At 49.8% G+C, this 13760-nt stretch overlaps 1 long non-coding RNA gene across 1 annotated transcript; it reads left to right on the top strand.

The window, feature by feature from the left end:
* The first annotated feature begins 3508 nt into the window (after positions 1-3508).
* Positions 3509-8824, top strand: LOC136545935 (uncharacterized). The gene is made up of 4 exons (XR_010781192.1): positions 3509-3602; positions 7958-8310; positions 8392-8605; positions 8696-8824. It is a non-coding gene; the product is annotated as an uncharacterized lncRNA (long non-coding RNA).
* The last annotated feature ends 4936 nt before the right edge of the window (positions 8825-13760 follow it).

Here is a 13760-nt window from a genome sequence, read left to right on the forward strand (position 1 = left end):
TCTTGGTTGATGAGTTGGGTGGCATCTGGTGGTGTGTCCGGTACTACGCTTCCACCTGATGATGATGAGTCGGAGGATGAATCGGAGGGTGATTCAACCCAGGCTGCATTATGATCCGCATGAGGTAGTTCAGTATTTGGATTGTGATATATCTCAAGTATGTAGTTAGTTGCGATGTATAGGATGGTTGTACCATACCTATTTGCAGACGACCTCCTTCCTGTCCACCTGCTTCTCCAGAGGGCCCCGCACCGGCCTCATCTTCGGGTTGCGGGTACAATGTGTATCGGACTAGCATGTGGGTCCCGGCTACAGTAAGAGTGACAACTGTTAGAGGGAATAGTGTAACATTAATAGAGGAAGGTTGTGTTGTAACTGCAGTTACCGTTCGTGTGGCACTGGATTGCCTATTGGTCAACCGGTGGACAGCCTTCTATACGAATCCAAAGTGGCCATATGTGCAGGAAGTACTGACCAGCAACTTTTCTGCGGATGCCTACCTGTGCAAGTCCAGGTATAGCTGATCTTAGTGCATATGTCTTCATGGTATAAGTGAGATCAGATCTCCTCAAGCTCACGCCAGTAACATGACATATGTTCGTGAAGACTCTAGGTATGGTGACATTTTTGCAAAGATGCGGTGGCACTGCAGCTCGCTTGACTCGCTCGTTATTGGCTCGGCTCGAGCTCGACTCTTTTTATAATGAGCCAGCTCGTTTGGTAATGAGCCAACTCGTTTTATAATGAGTCAGCTCGAGCTGGCTCGCGAGCTGCTCGCGAGCCATAATGAGCCAAGATAAATGACAAATATTGTATGGATCAATGGAATTGTTCAACAGATGATGACGGATTATGGTCATGGATGATAGCATACTTATATTTTTCAATGCAAAGTTTATTGTATTTTCTTTATTTCATTTTTTATATACAGTGATGTGTTTCTTGGTGATTTGCGGTTATAATCTTTGTGCAAATATTTTTTTGCTTTGGCTCGAGCCAAACGAGCTAGCTCGAGCTCGCTAACGAGCCGAGCCGAGCCAGCCTTCTGGTTCGTTACACTAACGAGCTATAACGAGCCGAGCCATAACGAGCCGAGCTATAACGAGCCGAGTCACTAACGAGCCAAGCTGGCTTGATATCCAACCCTACTCCAGAGTCCAGATACGAAAAGCCTGAGTTCTTCGTTATTTTCTAGTAATAATTCTGGTGATCGTGGGTGTTTTGCTGGTGTCTGAGTGGGGGTATCCGACCATCGAAGTGTAATGTAGTGGAACCATGGTAGGGCGTCCATAGATAGACAGGAAGGAGATGGCCCTGAATATTGAGGTATGCTGATTTCATGATGTGAGTGGCTTCGGCGTGTGAAGATGCAAACACCAGGAAATCAAAAAGATGTCTCATAATATTATCTATCGGAACCGTAATCTGAGACTGCTGCTGTATTGCTTCCTGTATCTGGGTGCGAGTAAGCTGATAGGGGGCATCTTGAGGGCACTGCGGGTATGCTTCTACAGGTACCTGACAAGTACTACGACACCTACATAAGATGGATTATCGAAGGCGACCTCATAATCGTCAAAGATTGCGAGGTGGTCACGGTTGAAATGCGCCATCAGTTGGTCGCCGGGCTGTCCTCCTGCAAAATAAGGAACAAAAGACTATCAATTCAAAAATTCGATAGCACCTCCCCTGCACGGTGAGGTTACCAAAACCTGCAACAAATCAATGGCACGATGGCCGACAACAACGCATATATAAAATTATTTGTCAACCACGACTCGACCACCACCACCACCACCACGCCGCCACCGCCGCCACCACCACCACCACCACCACCACCACCACCACGCCGCCACCACCACCACCACTGCAGCCACCACCATGCCGCCACGTCGCCACCGCCACCACCACCACCACCACACCACAACATACTCCACCACTGCTGCCACCACCGCCAACCACCATCCCACTAACTTCACATTGCACAGCACCATTCAACACAAAGAGAGGAAGGGGAAGGGAAGGGCATACCTGTGTCGGTGAGAGGGTGGGGACGGCCGTGGGGACGCCGGAAAACAGCGGGAACACGACGGGGAAGGGCCGGCGAGGGTAAAGGGCGACCGGGGTGAGGGTCACGGACGGCCGGTGGCGAGGGACGACCGGCGCACTCCTTCTCCTCCTCTCCTTCGCCATCTCCTCCTCCTCTCTTCTCCCCTGCTCCTCCTCCTCCTCTCTGCAAGGACCGCTGGCGGGGGCGCGGCCGGCCGGGGCGTGGATGGCCAGGGGCGGGGGCCGCCGGGCGGCTGGGGGCGTGGAACGGGGACGGCCGGGCCACCGGCACGGCGCTGGCCCGCGGCGGGGCGGCGTGGGGCCTGGGGCGGCGCGGTGCAGGCGGGCGCGTTGGGGGCGGGGCGCGGGTGGGGGTGAGATTGGGGAGATCGATAGGGTTTCACCGTGTGGGCCGGCTAGCCCATTTTATGATTCGGCCTTTGCCGAGTGCCCCGTAGAGGGCACTCGGCAAAGAATTTTTGTTTTTCTGAATTTCTTTGCTGAGTGTCAGGCCAGGCACTCGACAAAATATTTTTGTTTTTTTAGTTTTTTGGACCCCATTTTTTGTGCGGCCCTAATACTGTAATTACATCTCCATATTAAAATTTGGAACTTTTTTAGGTTTTTTGGATATATTTATTTAATTTATTTCATTTCATTGAATTTTTTCGGATAATTCAATTTTGAACTTTAGGTGCATGAAATAATGGAATTCAGTGATTCGAAAAATTATATTCATGTTTTTGAGTGTATTTTGAGGCCGTATCCAGGAACTCACCCGAAATCTCGGCCATCTTGTTCACGGAACATGACCAGGAACTTGCGGGAAAAGTGTTTTTAAATTATATAAAATGCAAAAAAAATAAAAATAAATTTTTTTCACTCAGCAAAGTAAATTCTTTGCCGATTGCGAGCATGTGACCCTCGGCAAAGGACGCGGCCCATTAACTTAGCCGTTTTCGGCCCGTTTCGGCCGAACCCTATCCTTTCCACCCCGCCCCCGCGCGCACCTTCCGTAGCCACTATCCCACCGCGCGCCGCCGCTCACCCTGCATGCCGCCACTCGCCCGCGCCGCTCACCCGCGCCGCTCGACCGCGCCACCATCCTGCGCTCGTGCCGCCCGCCGGCGCCCGCCGCTGCAACGACCTCCACGCCCGCCCGTCCGGCCACCGGAGGAGGAGGGAGGAGGAGCAGGCCACCAGAGGAGCCCCACCCCGCCGCTCGCCTCGCCCCGACGGAGGTGCCCCGCCCTGGCCGCGCCACCCGCCCACGCCCGCCGGCCGGCCCGCCCCGAGGAGGAGGAGAACCCCCACGCCATCCGTCGGCCGCCGAGGAGGAGGAGGACCCCGCGCCACCCGCCCACCCCATCCACGCTGTCCGTCGTGCCCGCCCCCGTTCCGAGCAAAAGGTGGGAGAAAGGGAGGAAGAGGAGAAGGGGAACAGGAGAAGAGAGGAGGCCGAGAAGAGAGGAGGAGGAGGAGGTGCCCCTCCCCGGCCCCTCGACGCCGCCCCATCCGTGACCCTCACCCCATCCGCAGCCTCCGACATCCAGGTATGCCCTTCCCTCGCTTCATGGTGTGCAATGCTGGTGGAGGAGGAGGTCTAGGTGGAGGTCGAGGTGGTGGTGGCGTGCAATGGTGGAGGTGTAGGTGGATGTGGAGGTGGAGAACAAGGTGGTTGTGGTAGTGTGTTCGTTGAGGTGGTGGTGGTGTGGTCGTCGTGGTGGATGTGGTGGTGTGGTCGTGCCTCGCCACTCCCTCGCTAGCCTGACTCCACCGCCACCCTAGGTATAAATAACCCCTCCTCCTGTATCATTGTCTTAGATCGCGTAACCCAGTTAGGCGTCTCCCGTTCGAAACAGATACAGTTGGAGGTATGCAGAACTTTGCATATCTACGACCGTATCTGTTTTGGATTGTCCATGTTTTTTGGACAGCCCGCAGATACGTAGATGGGTTAGTTTCCATGGTCTGCTCCTATCCGAGACCGAGTTTCGGCAGCCCTTCCCTGTTGTTCTCTGGATACACACTCTCCCTGCCAGGACGTGTATCGGGAGAACAGCGGGGAGGTGCTGCCAAAATTCAGTCTTGGATAGGAGTAGAGCATGGAAACTAACCTCATCTACTCATCTGCGGGTGGGATTAGGACCTATCCTCACCCATTAGATAGTAGGAACGCCGTGTAGATGCAATTGATGGTTATATTACTTGCTTATGTATATACTAGAGGATGGATAACCGTGAGTGGATGTACACGGGCCGCCTAAGTCAGGCTCAAATCACGCCTGAATGGATGAACAAGACCGAGGCTTCTTGAACCAAGCATTTGGCGAGGCTGCTAAAGGAGCGAGAGACATGTTCTGTCCCTGCAGCGAGTGTGGAAACAGGAAAAGAAAAACAAGGAAGGTCAAGTCGGAACATCTTTGCAAGTTTGGATTTACGCCAAACTATACCCGGTGGGTGTACCATGGTGACGCCCATCGTACTAGAGAGGAGGCGATGAGACCATGCTTGGAGGCTTTTGATGGTGATGGCAGGGTAGCAGGATGGGTAGGTGACTTTCATGAAGCGACGTTCACTGAAAGACCTACGGAGGAGGAGGAGGAGGAGGAGGAGCTAGAGGCAACCGCAAAGGCGTTCTATGACATGTTGTCTTCGGCACAGAAGCTGCTACACGAGAAGGCAACGGTTTCTCAACTGGATGCCATTGGACACCTAATGGGGTTGAAGACCCAGTACAACATGAGTCGAGCCTGCTTCGATGGTATGTTGGCAGTTATTGGGGGCTGCTTCCGGAGGGTCACAATCTGCCTAACAACTTGTACGCATCACAGAGACTCCTTCGTGCACTTAAGATGCCGTATGAGCAGATACATGCTTGTCCAAATGGATGCGTCCTATTTAGGAAAGAACACAAGGATGCAAAGTACTGTCCAAAGTGTAAATCCTCTAGGTATGTGGAGGTAGACAAAGGTGCTGGCCAGAAGGAGCAGCTTCAGGTCCCCATGAAAATCCTATGGCACCTTTCGCTCATACCGAGGCTCCAACGGCTATTCATGATCGAGGAGTCCACGAAATAGATGACATGGCACAAGAATGGCATTTGATATAGTCCTAACAAGATGGTACATCCAGCCGATGGTGAAGCATGGAAAAGCTTTAATCGTAAGCACCCTGACAAAGATGCAGAGGCTCGTAATGTACGTGTTGCGCTAGCAACAGATGGGTCCAATCCTTATGGAATGATATCGGCCCCATACACTTGTTGGCCCATGTTCGCTATCCCCCTCAATCTCCCCCCGGGTACTCCTTCAACGGCAATAGGTATTCTTGACGTTGATAATTCCTGGACACCCAGGAAACAAAATGGGTGTGTACATGGAGCCTGTTTATGATGAATTGATTAGTGCCTAGAAGGATGGGGTATGGACATACGATCGAGCTATAAAGAAAAACTTTAAAATGCACGTTTGGTACTAGTACTCTATGCATGACTTCCTGGCGTATGGGATGTTCAGCGCCTGGTGTGTCCATGGGAAGTTCCCATGCCCGGTATGCAAGGCAGCTGTGCAGTTTAATTGGTTGAAGAAGGGTGGCAAGTTTTCGTCTTTTGACAAGCATCGACAGTTCCTCCCTCCTAACCATGCATTCAGACAAGACACCAAGAACTTTACAAAAGGTGTTAGGGTGACCGACCCTCAACCTCAGAAGATGACTGGTGCCCAGGTTCATGCTCAGATAGATGCTCTCATGGTCAATCCAAAGAAAGATTGCTTTGTGGGATATGGTGTGGAACATATGTGGACTCATAAGTCAGGCTTCCCTATTTTGATGACCTTCTCCTTCCACATAACATAGATGTAATGCACACTGAGAAGAATGTCGCCGAAGCACTTTGGGCAACACTCATGGACATTCCTGACAAGACAAAGGACAACCCTAAGGCTAGAGTGGACTTGGCAATGATATGCGATAGACCAAAGCTAGAGATGCTGCCGCCAAGAGACGGCAAGCCATGGAAAAGGCCTAAGGCCGATTACATCTTAGAAAAGAAGGAAAGGACGGAAGTGATACAATGGATCCAGACGTTAATGTTTCCTGATGGGTATACAGTGAATCTGAGGAGGGGAGCGAACCCATCTACTGGCCGAGTATTAGGGATGAAGAGTCATGACTACCACATATGGATTGAGCGGCTTCTTCCGTCGATGGTTCGAGGCTACGTCCCTAAGCATGTCTAGCAAGTGCTGGCAGAGTTGAGTTTTTTCTTCCGCTAGCTTTGTGCCAAGGAGTTATGTAAGGAAGTGGTTGAAGAGTTGGAGAAAGCGGCACCTCTGTTGCTCTGTAAGTTGGAGAAGATCTTTCCACCCAGCTTCTTCTTGTCGATGTAGCATTTGATTTTGCACCTCCCGTCAGAGGCACTATTAGGGGGGCCCATGTAGGCCCGTTCTTGCTATCCAATCGAGAGATGTCTAAAGAATCTTTGCAAGAAATGTGGAAACAAAGGCAAAATTGAGGCTTCCATTGCAGAGGCATTCATTCATCAGGAGGTGTCAAACTTCACAACAACATACTATAATGAGAACCTTCCTAGCGTGCATAATCCACCCCCTCATTACAACGAGGACAAAAATGAATCGACCCTCAGCCTTTTCAAAGGGCCACGCGGGAGGGCAAGTGCAGCGACCCCAAAGACCTTGAGCAATGAAGAGTGGCGCAAGTTCATGCTATACGTGTTGACCAACCTTGACGAAGTGGAAACGTATCTGGGATAAGTTCTGAACGAACTTGTTACATACTCCGTAACTTTTTTGCATCCAACAACCTTGTTTCTTGTCGGTGTAGGGAATTTGTTGATCAATCCTGGCATCAAACAAGGAGACCTTCTCACCATGAAATTGGTACCCTTCTTAAACATGGTTCGCCTGATTTGATTTCTTGGTTCCGAACAAAGGTACCATCCAACTTAGCTCGTACTTAGTTTGACATCGCAAGTTGTTTGATTTCATTTCTATCTTGCTTGAGCTTGCAGTGCCAAATGGATGCGTCTATAAGTGCCGAATTGTGATAGGTTGCCAATGGCTTTGACTATAAGGTATCATCATTTAACGTCTATGACGTGAATGGATATCGGTTTCACACAACAAGGTACGAGCAGAGTCGGGCCAATCCAAAGACCACAAATATCGGAGTTTTAACGCCCAATGAAGACGGGCACGACTATTATGGGAGAATTGAAGAAATATATGAGCTAGAGTTTCGTGGTTCCAAAGCACTTGATCTTGTCATATTCAAATGTCAGTGGTTTGATCCTGCAGTATCTAAAAAGTCCCCTAAACTTGGGCTAGTCGAAACTCGACAGGATTCTGTCTATCCAGGAGACATGTCTATATTGTGGTTCAACAAGCCACGCAAGTTTATTATTGTCCATATGCTTGCCAAACAGACAAACGTCTTAAGGGGTGGTATATTGTGCACAAGGTATCGCCACACGGTAAATTACCTCGCCCAAACGATGATGATTACAAGTTCAACCCAAACACATATGAAGGAGAGTTCTATCAAGAAGAAGAGGGGCTAATAGGGATGCTTGAGATAGACTTAACCGGAGAGATCGAAATGGAAGTAGACAACAAATGGGTTGTTGATGAGGACGTTGCAGATAAGGTGCATGATCCGAAGGACTTGGAAATGCTTGACCGACTACGACTAGGCAATAACAATGATGAGAATGAGGTGGTTGAGGATTTGGACAATCTTGATAGTGATGACGATACCTATCATCCAGCTAATCCCGATCATGAAGAATATTAGTAATACGTGTAATACTATGTTATTTTGTAATTATGTTTTCATTAATTTGCATCTCGATTATGTGTACTAACTGGTTTACTCTTTTTAATTGCAGGTGATGGGGCCCACTAGGAGGCACTGTAACTTGTGTTACGCGAGACGTCGGCACTCGTCGCCGCCAGAGGCTGAGGAGCCGGAGTAGTCGGAGAGCAAGACGAGGAGGACGAGGAGGCCCAGGCCGGACCCGTCCTCTGACCAGTCGTGCGGCTCCGCGTCCAGGGACGACGAGGAGGTACCACAGACGTCCGACGGGGAGGCGGTTCCGCACACGTCTGAGGAGGCGGTGGCGACGGTAGGTGGTTCCACTTCCTCTGGTACGTCGAGCGTCTACTTGCGAGGTCCCGCGAAGCTCCTGCATCGACCAATAGCCTTTGAGCTGTGCCCGTTGATTACACCCAACGGGGATAGGTAAGTAACTTCAGATGTTCTTTATTTCATATGTTGAAAATCAAAATAAGAACTAATACATTTTGTTAACCTCTTATGTAGGAACTGGATCCTTGTGGATGATGGAGTCCAGGCACGCAAGGTCAATGGCATCCTAAGACTTCTATGCAGGGAACACTTCCCTGGCCTAGTTATAAAAGGACAGAACCTAGAGCCGGCCTGGACATTCAACCACTACGCCCTCATCCCCGATGCTCCAGATCGTGATGGCAACCGCTATAGAAATAAGGCAGAGCGGGTGATTAGGGAGCTATGTGTAAGTCTTCCTCGCACTACATAACACAATTTATTGCATTCATTTGACATTCTAGAAAAAAAATAATGGATACCTCGCCTCTTTATGCAGGATTTCTACATATGCCAGGAGGGACAGGAGGACAGGGCGGCCGGGTGGCGTACGCTTCTTGTAAAAAGTGCGTCATGGACCTACATCACGAGGCGCGCCTCCAGACGCACATAGACTACTCAGCGAAGTTCGAGCGTAGAAGAGTCCCCAAAGACCAGTCAAGATTGATGACGCTAACCTACATCACGAGGCGCGCCTCCAGACGCACATAGACTACTCAGCGAAGTTCGAGCGTAGAAGAGTCCCCAAAGACTACTTAGTTTCATATTAAGTATGCCTAATTTGATCTTCTGATATGTCATATACTTGATGGCCTATAGGCGATTCCAAGCTGGTGCGCCACGCACCCCGATTGCTGGGAACGGATCGTGCACGCGTGGTTGAGCGAGGACTGGCAGAATAAGCACGGCGCGGCCTACGACAGGCGTTTGCCGATGCTAGGTGTACCACACCATCAAGGCAGCCACAACCTCAGTGGATACGCGAAGGCATATGTAGGTCTCCACCATTTATCTAATCTAGCGCTCAATTCTGCATGATTTCTAACCATGTTGTTGTCTTTCTCGTAGTCGGCGTCACACGGTGGCCAGTCTTGCGGTCGCCTCAAGGCATATGCTTTGGACCACATGGGCAAGGCGACGGCCCAGATCGAGTACAACCCGGACGCCCCGCCCTAGACGTACAGCAACTCCAGCGTCCACAGCCGCCTCTCTTCGTACAGGGAGGTGGCAAGGTCGTTACATGGGCAAGACTATGATCCGAGCACCAAGGAGCTCCTTGATCCATAGATCATGATGAGGATTGGGCAAGGCAAGAAGCATGGGCGGTTCTATATGGGCGACGACGTCCTCGACATGGCCTCTACTCCTCCTCTCAGCCAGATCCGAGCAGCGACCACGAGCGCAAGCCCGGCCATACACCAACGGCCGACCGCGATGTCAACACTCTAGGTAAGTAGTCCTGTTTCATTCATCGTTCTTTGACTTTTACATACCTTAGCTCTGCATTATTGAAACAGTGGGGTCAAATGTTGCAGGACAAGGTGCTGGCTTTGGAGGCTGAGCAGGAGGCCGAGCGGCGGAGGGTGGAGGGATTGGAGAGACAGCGAGAGCATGATCAGCGGCAGCTGGCAGAGATGATGAGGTATGTGGCGACTCTTGGGGCAACAACAGGGGTTACCGGCACCACCTTTGCTGTTTGCACCACCTCCACCTCCAGCTCCTGAATCTACTCTGGTGAGTATCAGTAAGAATGTTTTACTTCCTATGCTCATGCTTAGGGTCAAACCTAGTGGACTACAAATGTCATGGTCATGGTGATGTGGTAGTGGTGGTGTGGTAGTGTTAGTGGTGTGGTGGTGTGGTGGTGGTGGTGACAGTGGTGGTGGTAGTAATGTGATGGTGGTGGTGGTGACGGTGGTGGTGGTGGTGTGGTGGTGGTTGTCATGATGGTGGTGTGGTGGTGGTGGTGGTGGTAGTCGATCAAGGGTCCTTGTTGGTAAATCTCACAACAAATCTGTATTTCGGTGTGTTGTACTTGTTCTTGTGGTGGTGTGGTGTCGTGGTGATGGTGGTGGTGGCCACGGTGGTGGTGGTGGTGGTGGTGGTGGTGGTGGTGGTAGTGGTGGTGTGTTAGTGTTAGTAGTAGTAAGTAGTAGTTAGTAATAGTTAGTAGTAGTAAATATCCAGAACTCCAGCTCGAAACTAACATAAACAGCTTTGTTCACATCGCCAAACTCTTCTCCTTTGTGCAGCATCAATCGGGGGCGGCGTCGAATCACCTCGGAGAGTCGCCGGGATCCCACGATGGCCCAACTCAACCCGGACCGTCGCCGGGAACCCACGATGGCCCAACTCAACCCGGACCGTCGCCGTGAGCAGCCTGGACTTGTTTGTGGAATAAGTGAACTGTGCTTGTGAACTTGTGCTTGTGAACTTCAGACTTGTGATTTGTTTTTGAGATATTGTGAGAATTGTGGTTGTTTGTGATATAAATGTGATGTTCGTGATGTTTATGATATATCTGTGATGGTTTATATATATGTGAGATGTTGGTTATATATATGTGTTGTTTGTTTGGATGGAAATGTAAAAAACAAAAAAAAATTAATGTTTATAATTCTTTGCCGAGTGCCATGACCAAGGCACTCAGCAAATCTGGGAACCTGGGACATTCATATTCCCAGATTTGCCGAGTGCCACGGTCATGGCCCTCGGCAAATAATTTTCAACAAAAAATTACTGAAAGCCGGCGTGGGGCGCTCGGCAAACAAATTTAAAAAAAAAAGAATCCTTTGCCGAGTGCCGCAAGGGGACACTCGGCAAAAAAACACCGTTAACGTAGGCTGGACCGTTACGGCGCCTTTTCTTTGCCGAGAGTCGGCCTAGCCCTCGGCAAAGACTTTGCCGAGTGCCCGACATCCAGCACTCGGCAAAGAGACCTTTGCCGATTAGGGGTCTTCCGAGACCTCTTTGTCGAGTACGGCACTCGGCAAAGCTTTTGCCGAGCGCATAACTGGCTTTGTCGAGTGCCGCGGACACTCGGCGAAGGACCTGTCTGCAGTAGTGATGCACGGGCCATGGTCAATTTTGTAGGGCACACTGACCTGATCCAATATAAAAAGTCTCCTTTCAACTTTACAAAATCGAAACAGTGTAGATATGTCTTAACTGTTTACCACTTACTATATAGGATAGGATAAAATATGCTATACGGGGGATGCTCGGTATCCTAGCTCTAATGTCGGCAGTCATCATGTTCGTTATTATATTTATCTCTATTTTTTTACAACATATATTTATCTCTATTTGTTTGTTTGGCACAACATACATACATGCATGGTCAGGACTCAGGAGTCAACACTCTCCATTCTAGCTAAGAATGTTTTGCTTCAAAGTTGAGTTGTTGTGAATAAGGACAAGCATGACCTCCAAGCTCAGAGCAGTAGTCCAACCCTGTGTGAAATTTCTACAATAATGCATGCCACAGCTAGCTACACAATAATGGTCATTGTAGTACCATTTTGTTTGTCATTGTTTGGTCAAAGCATATAATTAATAAAGTAATTGGGTGTGGTACCTATTCACACACAGTGCCAAGCTAGAACAACTCTCTGGTCTCACTTGGAAGAGTAGTAGTGTGTAGGACTGGGCATTATTCTAGACTTGTTTGTCCATGTCTTTCCTTTTAATGCAAGGGAAGATTCAAAGGATGGAGGCTCCAAATGGTGTCTTACCTACCTTTAACTGTGATGGCATGATGAGTCAGCTCCATTAAACTCAAGCGAGTGGACATGCATATATTAAGGGCCCGCTTGATCCACGTCCTAAAGTTTAGTGGACTAAAATGTTTTAGTCACTTTTTAGCACATCTTGAGTGACTAGTGGAACTAAAGTGTTTTAGTCACTTTTAGTCAGTCTGTTCAGAACTTTAGTCGCTAAAATTCCTAGCAGACTGCAAGCCGACAGTGTCAGTTAAGAACATCTCCAACACTACTACCTAAAACTGACTACCTAAATATCTATTTAGGTACCCACCGTACCTATTTTTATACTACCTATATTTTGCCCTCAACTCCAACAATGCTAGCTAAAATAGGCTACCCAAATCTATTCCAATAGAGAATGGCAGATGGGCCCCATATGTCATACTGTATCATGTTCTTCTTTCTATCAACGGAGCATAGCAGAGCCACGACATCGCCGCCGGGATATGCAGGTCGCGCCTCCTCTAGAAGCAGTGCCAGCCCTAGGGGTAGGCCAGGAGGTGCGACGGCCGAGGGCCCAAGCAAAGAAGGGGCCCAAGCCCAGGTATACAAACCCACAGGTCCTATAGTCCATTAGGCATTAGCAAACTAATGAGAAGAGTGACATAGAACTGGTCAGACGGTCCAAAAAGACAACATCAACATTTATTTTCTAGTTTTCTTTCCCCACGGCCCTCGGGTAGAGAGGAGGCGAGGAGTCACGCTGCACACAACACACATTGATTGTGAGTTCACGACATGCGCCTTACACATGTGGAGCTGGCGAGCCGCGCCGCCGCGAAGAGCTATACTACCGGAGACACGGACATGGTGCACGAGGACGGCGACCATGTAGGGCTCCACGACGACGACATCTTAATTCTTGGCTTCTTACGAATTACGATCACCGATCAATTGTTTAGGCCCAAGGTATTTTTTTCTTTTTCTTTTTAATCCAAATTAATTATTTGTATAGTATTCCAGATTTCTAGTACTTTATATCCATATAGTCATATTTTTCTTCTAATTTAGGTGTTAGAATTTTAGAATGTTACCTAAGAAATATTTGTCATGGGTGAGAAAAGAAAATGAATATATTGTTTTTTAATCTACATTGTTCCTCGATAATTATCATACATCTACAAATATAGTGCTTAATCTACATTGTTCCTCGATAATTATTAGACATGTTAAATTAAAAATATGTTATTGAATTTGCTTCCATTTTGTAAATAAAATTAGTGCCTATATATTATAAGATTTTATATATGGTCAAGAGGGGCCGTTGCGACAAGATTGCCAAAGGGCCCTTAAAATCCTAGGACCGGCACTGTCTAGAAGCAGCTCGCCGGCTCGAGGGGAGGGGGCATCCCGCGGCCGCGCGTGAAGGTGCAGCTCACCGTCAGCCTTCGTGGAGAGCTCACCAGTGCGGCTGCGTCGGAGGGAGCAGGGCAGGCGGCGGTGTCCGAGGGAGCAGGGGACGGCGCGCCGGTGGGGGCCGTCGCGCCGGGGGCAGGGCCGGCAGCCACGCTGGTGCTGGCCTTTGCGTCAGAGGCAGAGCCATAGCGCCGGTGGCAGGGGCTACCGAATTAGGCCTTTCCGAACCCGTTGACGGGGAGCAGGGGGCGCTGTGCCGGGGAGGCCGCGTCGCCATGGACGGCGGCGCAACGGGGAGGGAACCCGGAGGGGCGACAACGCGACGGGGAGGGAATCCGGAGGGGACGACGGCCGCCGGGGAGTCGCCGGCGAGATCCCTGCGGGCGGTGGTGTCGCACTCATTTGCGTTAACGAGCGGAGGAGAGAGAAGTGCATGGGGAATAA

Source organism: Miscanthus floridulus, chromosome 3 (genome assembly GCF_019320115.1).
Source record: "Miscanthus floridulus cultivar M001 chromosome 3, ASM1932011v1, whole genome shotgun sequence".
Classification (NCBI taxonomy): Eukaryota; Viridiplantae; Streptophyta; class Magnoliopsida; order Poales; family Poaceae; genus Miscanthus; species Miscanthus floridulus.